The following is a 12,106-nucleotide window of genomic DNA, read 5'->3' as shown; positions in this document are numbered from 1 at the left end:
AGCACCTGTGGTGGGTCCAGATGTGCGACTATGCATGACTACAGTGGGTCCCAGTGCCTGACTTCAGTTCTGCGCTGGTGGATTTAGGAGCACAGTGCCTGAGAGACATCTGGCCAATTGCCTGCATTCCCACGGCTGAGGCGGGGCCAAGGGCAGTACCAAAAACAGTGTACTTTGTGCACGTGCACAATGGATAACAGATGACACAACAGAGCGCACTTCCCAGTGGAAACCTCCTGTGGAGGAATGCTCAGTGGCTTCTCTCCCAGCAGAAGTGCTCCAGTTCCACCTACTTCACACTGCAGCTCAGAAACAGATCTGTGGCTTCTACTCCAACAACTAGGGAGCAGACCCTGCTCCTGACAAGGCTATAACAGCCAAAGAGCAAAGAGGAGGCCCTACTCAACATCCAGTGCAAGCTCTATTCAACATAACACCAGTCACACCCCCTATCAAGGGGATAATGGCCAGCACACCCAGAGGAAAGATGTGGCAGGCAACCATACCTAAAACAGCCCTCACACCAAAAATGTTAGATTCATGCAGCCTACACAGGGACACTCCCACTTAAAAACAGCCCTTCAGGACCACAGTAGATAATTGTTTCTCCTAAACTCAGAGAATCAGAGAAATATAAGTAAAATGAAGAAGCAAAGGAGCCACTCCCAATTAAAAGAACAGGAGAAATCCCCTGAGAGAACAAAGAAAGAGACCTTTCCAGTCTACTAGATCCCAAGTTCAAAAAGGAAGTAATAAAAATACTGAAGGAATTAAGAAAGGCTATTGATAGAAATGTAGATCACTGTAAGAAGGAACTAGAAAGTATAAAGAGTAACTAAGTACAATTAGAAAACTCATTTGCCGAGATGAAAGCTGAGCTAAAGACAATAAATAGCAAAGTAATGTTGAAGAACGAATAAGTGATCTGGAAGATGGAATAATAGAAATCACCCAATCAGAACAGCAGACAGAAAGACAAATGAATAAAAAGAAAGAAAGCAATATACGAGATCTATGGTATAATATAAAGTGAGCCAATCTACGCATAATAGGGATCCCAGAAGAAGAAAGAGAATAGGGGATCAAAAAGTATTTGAAGAAATTATAGCTGAAAACTTCTCAAACCAAAGGAAGGAAATAGATATCTGGGTACTGGAAGCAGAGGGTCCCAAACAAGATGAACCCAAACAGACCTACACAAAAACATTATAATTAAAATGGCAAAAGTTTAAGATAAAGAAAGGATTCTAAAGGGAGCAAGAGAAAAACAAAGAGTCAGTTACAAGGGAACCCCCATAAAGCTATTAACTGATTTTGCTACAGAAATGTTGCAGGCCAGCAGGGAGTGGTGAGATATATTCAAAGTCCTGAAAAGGAAAAAACCTGCAATCTAGGATACTCTACAAAGCAAGATTATCATTTAGAATAGAAAGGGAGATAAAGAATTTCTCAGACAAGCAAAAACTAAAAGAATACAGCAGTACTAACCCTATCTTAAAAGATATATTGAAAAGTCTTCTCTAAACAGAAAAGAAGCCAGAATCTATAGGAAAGAGAAAATCACAACTGGAAAATAAATCACTTAAATAAGCCACTACATAGAATTTTAAAAAAATAAATTGTGAAAGCAATGATAACTACAGTGAACAGAAAAAGGATAAACATGAAGATGTAAAAGAGGACATTATAACAACAGAATGTGGGGGAGAGGCGTAAGAAAGTGTAGGTCTTTTTTAAAGAATGTGTTTGAGCCTATATGACTACCAGTCTAAAGCAAGTAGATATAGTAATTTGTTAATATACTCGAAAAACAGGGTCGCCACAAATCAAAAACATACAATAGACGTACAAAAACCAAAACTAAACAAGAGAACTCAAGCATAATACAAAAAGTAATCAAACACAGAAAGAAAAAAAGAAAAAGGAACAAAAAAGAAATACAAAATCAATTGGAAAACAAGGTTTAAAATGGCAATAAAACACATCTATCAATAATTACCTTAAATGTCAATGGTCTTAATGCTCGAGTCAAAAGACATAGAGTGGCAAATTGGATAATAAAACAAGAGCCTACATATGCTGCCTATAAGAGACCCACTTTAGGGCAAGGGACACACATAGACTGAAAGTGAGGGGATAGAAAAAAGATGTTTCATGCAAACGGAAATGACAAGAAAGCCGGGGTAGCAATACTCATATCAGGCATAATAGACTTTTAAAAAAAAAGGCCATAAAGAAAGATAAAGAAGGACACTATATAATGATAAAAGGATCAAGAAGAGGATATTACACTCATTAACAGATGCAGCCAATATAGGAGCACCTAAATACATAAAACAAATAGTAACAGCCATAAAGGGAGAAATTGACAGGAATACAATAATAGGAGACTTTAACACCCCACTGACCTCAATGGATATATCTTCCAGACAGAAAATCAGTAAGGCTAGAGATCCCAAATGAAACAATAGCATAATTGGACTTAATTGATATCTTCAGGACATTACATTTTAAAAAAACGAAAATACACATTCTTCTCAATGCACATGGAACATTCCCTAGGATAGACCACATACTAGGACACAAAAACAAGCCTCAACAAATTTAAGAGGATAGAAATTATTTCAAGCATCTTTTCTGACCACAATGGCATGAAACTAGAAATCAACCACAGAAAGAGAAACAAGAAAAAAATACTTATATGGAGGCTAAACAACATACTACTGAAAAACCAATAGGCCAATGATGAAATCAAAGAGGAAATTTAAAAATACCTTGAGACAAATGACAATGAAAACACAACCATACAAATTCTATGGGATGCAACAAAAGCAGTCTTAAGAGGGAAATTCATAGCCATACAGGCCTTCCTGAAAGAGCAAGAAAAATCTCAAATAACAATCTAACCTACCACCTAAAAGAATTAGGGAAAAAAAGCACAAACAAAAGTCAGCAGAAGAGAGGATATAGTAAAGATCGGAGAGGAAATAAATAAAATAGAGATTAAAAATAGAAAAAATTAATAAAACCAAGAGCTGATTTTTTGAAAGGGTAAACAAAATCAACAAACCTCTGGCCGGCCAGGTTCACCAAGAAGGAAAGAGAGAGGACCCAAATAGACAAAATAAGAAATGAAAGAGGAGAAATAACGACTGATACCACAGAAACACAAAAAAACCTTAAGAGAATACTATGAAAAATTATGTGCCAACAAATTGCATAACCTAGAAGAAATGGAAGGGTTTCTAGAAACATATAGCCCACCAAAACTGAATCAAGAAGAAATAGATAATTCAAACAGACCAGTTACTAGAAGTGAAATCGAATCTGTAATTTAAAAACCTCCCTGCAAACAAAAGTCCAGGACCAGATGGCTTCACTGGGTAATTCTACCAAACATAACAAAGAAGAACTTATACCGATCTTTCTCAAACTCCTCCAAAAGATTGAAGAGGAGCGAACACTCCCAAAGCCATTCTCTGAAGCCACCATCACCTTTATACCAAAACCAGACAAAGACACTACAAAAAGAATGAAGGAAGGAAGGAAGGAGGGAGGGAGAGAGGGAGGGAGGGAAGGAGGGAGGGAGGGAAGGAGGGAGGGAGGGAAGGAGGGAAGGAAGAAAGAAAGAAAGAAAAAAGAAAGAAAGAAAGAAAAAGAAAGAAAAAGAGAAAGAAAAAGAAAGAAAATAAATTACAGGCCAATATCTTAGATGCAAAAATTCTCAACAAAATATTAGGAAACCAAATCCAACAGCACATAAAAAGGATCATACACCATGATCAAGTTGGATTCACCCCAAGGTCACAGGGATAGTTCAACATATGCAAATCAATGTGATATGCCACATCAACAAAAGACAAAAACCATATGGTCATCTCAGTAGATACAGAAAAAGCATTTGATAAAATTCAACATCGATTCATGACAAAAACTGTTACCAAAGTGGGTATAAAGGGAACATATCTCAACATAATAAAAGCTATTTATGGCAAACTCACAGCCAACATAATACTCAATGGTGAAAAGCTGAAAGCCTTTCTGCTAAAATGTGAACAACACAAGGATACCCAGTCTCACCACTTCTCTTCAACATAGTATTGGAAATCCTAGCCACAGCAGTCAGACAAGAAAAAGAAATAAAAGGCATCCAAATTGGGAGGGAAGAGGTAAAATTGTCATTATATGCAGAATGACATGGTATTATATATAGAAAACCTAAAGACTCCACACAAAAACTACTAGAACTGATAAGCAAGTTCAGCAAGGTAGCAGGATACAAGATTAACAGAGAGAAATCTGTTGCATTTCTTTACACTAACAATGAAGTATCAGAAAGGGGAAGTAAAAAACAATCCCTTTTAAAAATTGCATCCAAAACAAAACAAAACAAAACTTTGGAATAAAACTGACCAAGAAGGTGAAAGACTTACATGCTGAGAACTATAAAACGTTGATAAAGGAAATTGAAAATGATTCAAAGAAATGGAAAGGTAGCCCATGCTCTTGGATTAGAAGAATTAATATTGCTAAAATGGCCATACTACTCAAAGCAATCTACAGACTTAATTCAATCCCTATCAAATTACCCATGACATTTTTTACAGAACTAGAACAAATAATCCTAAAATTTATATGGAACCATAAAAGTTCCAGAATTGCCAAAGCCATCCTGAGGAAAAAGAACAAAGCTGGAGGCATAACCCTCCCAGACTTCAGGCAATACTACAAAGCTACAGTAATCAAAACAGCATGGTATTGGCACAAAAACAGACATGGATCAATGGAACAGAATAGAGAGCTCAGAAATAAACCCACATACTCACAGTCAATTAATCTTCAACAAAGGAGGCAAGAATATACAATGGAGAAAACATAGTTTCTTCAGCAAGTAGTGCTGGGAAAGGTGGACAGCTGCATATAACTCAATGAGGTTAGAACAGTCCCTCACACCATACACAAAAATAAACTCAAAATGGCTTAAAGACTTAAGTATAAGACATGTCACTGTAAAACTAGAAGAGAACATAGGCAAAACATATTCTGACATAAATTGTACCAGTGTTTTCTCAGGTTATTTTCCCAAGGCAATGGAATAGAATAGAGAGTGCAGAAATAAAACCTCACATATATAGTCAAGTGATTTTTGACAAGAGTGCCAAAGATCTTTGATGGGAAAAAGACAGTATTTTCAACAAATTGTGCTGGGAAAACCCAGCACATGCAAAAGAATGAAGCTGGACCCTTACTAATGCCATATACAAAAATTAACTAGGAAGAGGATTCTGGGAAGATGGTAGAGTAGGAAGGACCAAGAATCTGTCTCCTCACCTGGACAACAGTTGCAGTGGCAGAATCTGTCTGATATTACTATATGGGACCTCTGAAGTCTGTTGAAGGATTGCAACTTCCAGGAGAAGGCTTAGATCATAAATTGCTATCAATTTCAGCTCTTAGCATATTAGCAGCTACCCATCAACCACCCACAGCCACATGGCAAGCAACTGTACATATGTTTCTAGAGCAGATTGCATACAGCATGTGGGAGCAAGGGTGGGTAAAAGAGACCCTGTCTTCCAAATACTGGAGATCTGTGTTCTGATTGCTGCTTCTGATCATAAACGTGCAAAGATGTGGGCAGCCATTGTTGTTCCATCTCCTCCCATTGTTGCAATTCCCTCCTCCTCTGGCTTAACTGACTTCCAGAGATTTAAAGGGCTAGCACTCTTCCTCCTGCCTCTTCTTTTTTTTTTTTTTCTTTTCCCCCTTTCAGGAACCAGACTTTCAAGACTAGGACATTCGAAAACAACTGCATATGTGAGGAAAATTACAATAGAAAGTGACTGTGCATGCCCAAGGAAAGGCTCAGAAAAGACCTAAAAAAACCCGTTAAGTTTACACCTCAGACTGATCCTCAGCACAGAGACAGCCTACAAGAATAAAAATAATTATAACAGAAAGTGGCAAACTCTGGGAGAGGGGGAAATCTCATTTAGCACATTTTTAGATTCAAATGTTCAGTGTTCAGCCAAAAAAAAAATCACAAGATATACAATGAAACAGGAAAATATGACCCATTGAAGTAAAAAAAAAAAAAAATAAGTTAACAGTCTGTTCCTGAAAAAGAATTAATGGTTGAGGGACTTCCCTGGTGGTCCAGTGGGTGAGACTCTGTGGTCCCAATGCAGGGGACCTGGGTTCATTCCCTGGTCGGAGAACTAGATCCCACATGTGTGCCACGACTGAGTCCACATGCTGCAACTAAAAAGGCCCCTCATGCCACAACTGAGACCCAGTGCAGCCTAAATAATAATTAAAAAAATTTTTTTTAATTTAAAGAAAGACATAATGGTTGATATTATAGGCAAAGACTTTAAAACAACTGTCTTAAAGGTGCTCAAAGAACTAAAGGAAGATGTGGAGAAAGTTTTAAAAAATGTGAACAAAATGGAATTATCAATAAAAAGATTTTAAAAACTGAAAAGAAACCTAAAAGAAATTCTGGAGCTAAGTGAAAAAGAAAAATTCACTAGAAGGATTCAAAGGCAGATTTGAACTGGCAGAAGGAAGAATCAGTGAACTTGAACATAGGACAATGCAAATTATTGAGACAGGAACAGAAAGAAAAAATGATTAAAGTGAACAGAACCTAAGGGAGTCCTGCAAATTGAAAGGACACTAGATAGCAACTCAAAGCAGTGTGGAGAAATAAAGTTCTCAATAAAGGTGAATACATGGGCAATTATAAAATCTAGTATTATTGTAACATGGTTTGTAACTATACTTCTTTTGTTCTACATGATTTAAGAGACTAATACATTTAAAGAAAATAAACAATTATTAGTGTAAAAGCTAGTATTACTGTAACTTTGGCTTGAAACTCCAAATCTTGTTTTCTAAATAATTAAGGAGACTAATGCATTTAAAAGAATTATTAGTTTATGTTTGGGCGCACACAATGTATACAGATGTAAATTGGTGATATCACAACTGAAAAGGATGGGGACAGAACTGTAAAGGAGCAGAATTTTGTATGTTATTTATGTTGCTATAAATTCAAATTAAAATGTTATAACTTTAGGATCTTATATGTAATCCCCATGGTGACCACAAAAAGAATAGCTAAGAAATATGCACAAAAGAAAATAAGAATGGAATTGAAACATTTCACTGCAAAAAAACAACTAAACACAAAAGAACACAGGATTACAGGAAATGAGAGACAAAAATAGCCATAGGACTATAGAAAACAGAGGTCTCTCCTTGTCAATAATTACTTTAAATGAAAAGGGATTAAACTTTCCAATCAAAAGATAGAGATTGGCAGAATTTATAAAAACACATGTTCCAACTATATGCTTCTATAAGAGACTCACTTGAGATCTAAAGACACAGACAAGATGGAATGTGAAAGAATGGGAAAGATATTACATGCAAATAGTAACCAAAAGAGAACAGGAGTGATTATACCAATATCAGACACAATAGACTTTAAATCAAAAAAGATTACAAGAGACAAAAGAATCTTAACAAAATACTAACAAATATAATTCAGCAGTTTATTAAAAAATTTATACACCATGACCAAGTGAGATATATTCTTGGAATGTAAAGATGGTTCAACGTATGAAAACTGATGAATGTAATGCACCACATCAACAAAATGAAGGGGAAAAGCATGTGATATCTCATTGAAGAAAAAGCAATTGACAAAATTCAACATCATTTCGTGATAAAAACACTCAAAAAATAGGAATATAAGGAAACTATCTCCACATCATAAAAGCCATATATGAAAAATCCACAGCAAACATAACACAATAGTGAAAAGTCTTTCCCTATAAGATCATAACAAGGCAACAATGCCTGCTTTTATTACTTCTATTCAATATAGTACTGGAAGTTCTAGCCAGAAATGTCAGGCAGGAAAAAGAAATAAAAGGCATTCAAATGGAAAGAAAGAAGTAAAATTATCTCTTTTTGCAGGTGATATGAACTTATGTGCAGAAAATCCTAAAGAACCCACAAAAAAGATCTGATAAACTGAGCAAAGTTTTAGGATATAAAATCAATGCACAAAAATCTGTTGCTTTTCTGTACAAGAACAATGAACAATCTGAAAACGAAATTACAAAAGCCATTTCATTTATAATAGCAACGAAGGAGGTAAAAGACTCCTTCATTGCTATTATAATTTAATGAAGGAGGTAAAAGACTTGAACAACAAAAACTACAAAACATTGCTGAAAGAAATTAAAGAAGACATAAATAAATGGAAACACATCCCATGTTTATGGATTGGAAAACTTAATATTGTTAAAATGTCAGTATTACCCAAATCAATCTACAGATTCAATGCAATCCCTATCAAAATCTCAATGACGTTTTTTGCAGAAATAGAAAAACCTACCCTAAAATTCATATGGGACTTTAAGGGACCCCAAATAGCCAAAACAATCTGGAAAAAGAAGAATAAATGTAAAACCTAAAACATTAAACTGTTAAAAGGAAACATAGGACAAAACTTCATGACATTGGATTTGGCAATGATTTCTTGGATATGACACCAAAGGCACAGGCAACAAAAGAAAAAATAGACAAATTGGATTTAATTTAAATTTTTTAAAAATTTGTATATCAAAAGTCTTTATCCACAGAATGGGAGAAAATATTTACCAATCACATATCTGATAAAGGATTAACACCCAGAACATAAAAAGAACTCCTAAAACAAAAACAAAAAAACAAACAACCCATTTGAAAAATGGAGAAAGGACTTGAGTAGACACTTCTCCAAAGAAGATTTTCCAATGGCCAATAAGCACATGAAAATATGCTCAACATCCCATCAGGGAAAAGCAAATCAATACTATGAGATACCAGCTCACACCCATTAGGATGGCTACTATCAAAAAACAGAAAAAAAAAAAAAAAACCACACAAGTGTTGGCAAGGCTGTGGAGAAATTGGAATCCTGTGCACTGTTGGTAGGGATATAAATGGTACAGCCACTGTGGAAAACAGAACGGAAAATGAAAAATTAAAAATAGAATTACCATATGACCAAGCAATTCTATTTCTGGGTTTATATATCCAAAGGATTTGAAAGCAGGTTCTCAAAGAGATATTTGTACACCCGTGTCCATAGCAGCATTATTCACAATGGCTGAAATGTGGAAGCAACCCAAGTGTCCACCACTGGATGAGAGGATAAACAAAATGTGGTATATACATATACTTAGCCTTAAAAAGAAAGGAAATTCTGACACATGCTTCAACATGGATGAACCATGAGGACGTTACTGAGTGAAACAAGCCAGAGACAAAAGGACAAATATTATGATTCCACTTATGTGAGGTACCTGGAGTGGTCAGATCATAGGGACAGAAAGTAGATAAGTGGTTGCCAGGGGCTGGAGCAGGGGAGAATGAGGAGTTATCACTTAATATGTACAGAGTTTCCCTTTCATAAGATTAAAAGAGTTATGGGGATGGATGGTGGTGATGGCTGCACAACAGTGTGAATGTGTTTAATACCATTGAATTGTACACTTAAAATGGTTAAGATGCTAAATTTTATATTATGTGTATTTTTGCCATAATAATTTAAAAACTAAGAAAAGAAAAGTTACGTTGAATCATATCACTCCCGTCTAAAAATTCCTCCACAGTAGCGGGGTAGGTTGTGTGTGTCTGGAACACATATGGGAACACTGTACTTTCTGCTCAGTTTCTCTGTAAACCTAAAACTGCTCTAAAAAATAAAGCTTATTAATTAAAAAAAAATTCTTCCATGACTTCTTAGTGCACTTAAACAAAGACCCCGCCTCCTCATCCTGCCTTCCTTTGCCCTTCCCGCCTAACTTCAGTCCTGCTGGCCTTCGGTCCCCTGAGCAGGCTTCTCCCTGGATCACTTCTCACATCCCTACTGTCGATCTGATACCCCCCTCCCCCATTATAGCTCTCATTCCTCTCTACTCTGGGGTGACATGCACAATGCCCCACCATGGGCCTCAGACAAACCAGTGGTATTTTTCTTCCTGGGAATGTATATACAGTGGTCAGTCTCAGGAGGGCAATTTCCACCCAGGCGGCATTTGGCACTATTTGGAGACATTTTTGGTTTGGGGAGTGTGCTACTGCCCCCTATCATAATCCAGCTCTTTTTCATTACTGCCTACAAGCACTTGCATTATCCAGTGATTCAAGGAAGTTCCATTGTGCTTTGGATCTTCTCCCCAAGTCCCCAAAACCTCCTCCCTCACCGACCCCTGCAGGGGCTGGCTCTGGTGACCTGCCTGCTTCTTATACTATACTGGCGAGGCCTCCTGGGCATCTTCTGTTCCCCCCTTCAGTCTCTTGGGGACTTTGCTCTGTTCCTGCCCTTCACGCACCACTAGGTCAAGCTGAGTTCTGAACCCAAGTCTCGACTGTGTATGTTTTCTGACACCGGGGTTTCATCCTCACTGCTTCAAGCGTGGGTCTTCACTCCACCCTGGTCCACTGCTCTCTGGCCCAGGCGAGGGCCAGTTGCAATCCTGCTGAACCACAGGCAGGCTGAGCTGTTTCCTGACCTTCTCTCGGCTATAGAGTTGCTCACCAACAGGGCGCACTGGCAGGGAACACAAAGTCCAGGGCACCCTGCTGGGCACGTGAGGCTCTTCCCTCCTTCACTTTTGCTAAATCAGGTAAATCAGCCAACACCCTCAGCCCAGTCTGCAGGCCACCATGTATCCCCAAGGATGGCCTTTGGCTCTGCCTTTCACAGTACCCCCAGAACAGACACCACCTCCTTCTCCCGATCTTGTGCCATAGTCTTCTACCACGCTCATTCTCCTTGCTCATCACTTCTTAGTCACTGACTGCCTGGAGCACTCCTGAGAAACACCATGCACACTCGGCGTGGCAAAGCGGCAGTGCTACATGCATGTCCCAAGGGGAGAGAGAGAAGAGTTTGGTTTCATTTACTCATTCATTCATCCATTCACTGGACAGGTATTTATTGAGTGCTTACTGAGAGCTAGGCATGGCTGGACACTGGAACACACGGGCACCGCAGTGGCTGGGCAGTTATGGGGTTAAAGTCCAGTGTAGGATGGCGGCAGACATTGAAGAAATATACAAACAGGGCTTCCCTGGTGGCGCAGTGGTTGAGAGTCCGCCTGCCGATGCAGGGGACACGGGTTCGTGCCACGGTCTGGGAGGATCCCATGTGCCGCGTGGCAGCTGGGCCCATGAGCCATGGCCGCTGATCCTGCGCGTCCAGAGCCTATGCTCCGCAACGTGAGAGGCCTGCGTACCACAAAAAAAAAAAAAAGAAAGAAAGAAATATACAAACAAAAAATGAACTTGTGTGGTGGTAGATATATACATCCTCCCCATCCCCTGGTAACCACCATTTTACTCTTTTTTTTTTTTTTTACAGCTTTGATTTTTTTTAAATTTTATATTGGAGTATAGTTTATTAACAATGTTGTGTTAGTTCCATGTGTACAGCAAAGTGATTCAGTTATACATATACATGTATCTATTCTCTTTCAAATTCTTTTCCCGCTTAGGTTATTACAGAATAACCAAGAAGGACCTACTGTGCTATACAATAGGTCCTTGTTGGTTATCTATTTTAAATATAGCAGTGTGTATATGTCAATCCTAAACTCCCAATCTATCCCTCCCTCACCTTTCTGCCCTGGTAACTATAAGTTCATTCTCTAAGTCTGTGAGTCTGATTCTGTTTTGTAAATAAGTTCATTTGTATCATTTTAGATTCCACATATAAGCAATATCATATATTTGTCTTTCTCTGTCTAACTCCACTTAGTATGATAATCTCCAGGTCCATCCATCTTGCTGCAAATGACATTATTTCATTCTTTTTAATGGCTGAGTAGTATTCCATTGTATATATTTACCACATCTTTGTTATCTATTCATCTGTCAATAGACATTTATGATTTTTTTTTTTTTTGCTTTTGCGGTACGCGGGGCTCCCACTGTTGTGGCCTCTCCCATTGCAGAGCAACAGGCTCCGGACACGCAGGCTCAGCGGCCATGGCTCACAGACCTAGCCTCTCCGCAGCATGTGGGATCTTCCCGGACCGGGGCA

The sequence above is a fragment of the Orcinus orca genome, chromosome 6 (assembly GCF_937001465.1).
Source record: "Orcinus orca chromosome 6, mOrcOrc1.1, whole genome shotgun sequence".
In the NCBI taxonomy this organism is placed as follows: Eukaryota; Metazoa; Chordata; class Mammalia; order Artiodactyla; family Delphinidae; genus Orcinus; species Orcinus orca.
Note: the sequence above shows the minus strand (reverse complement) of the source record.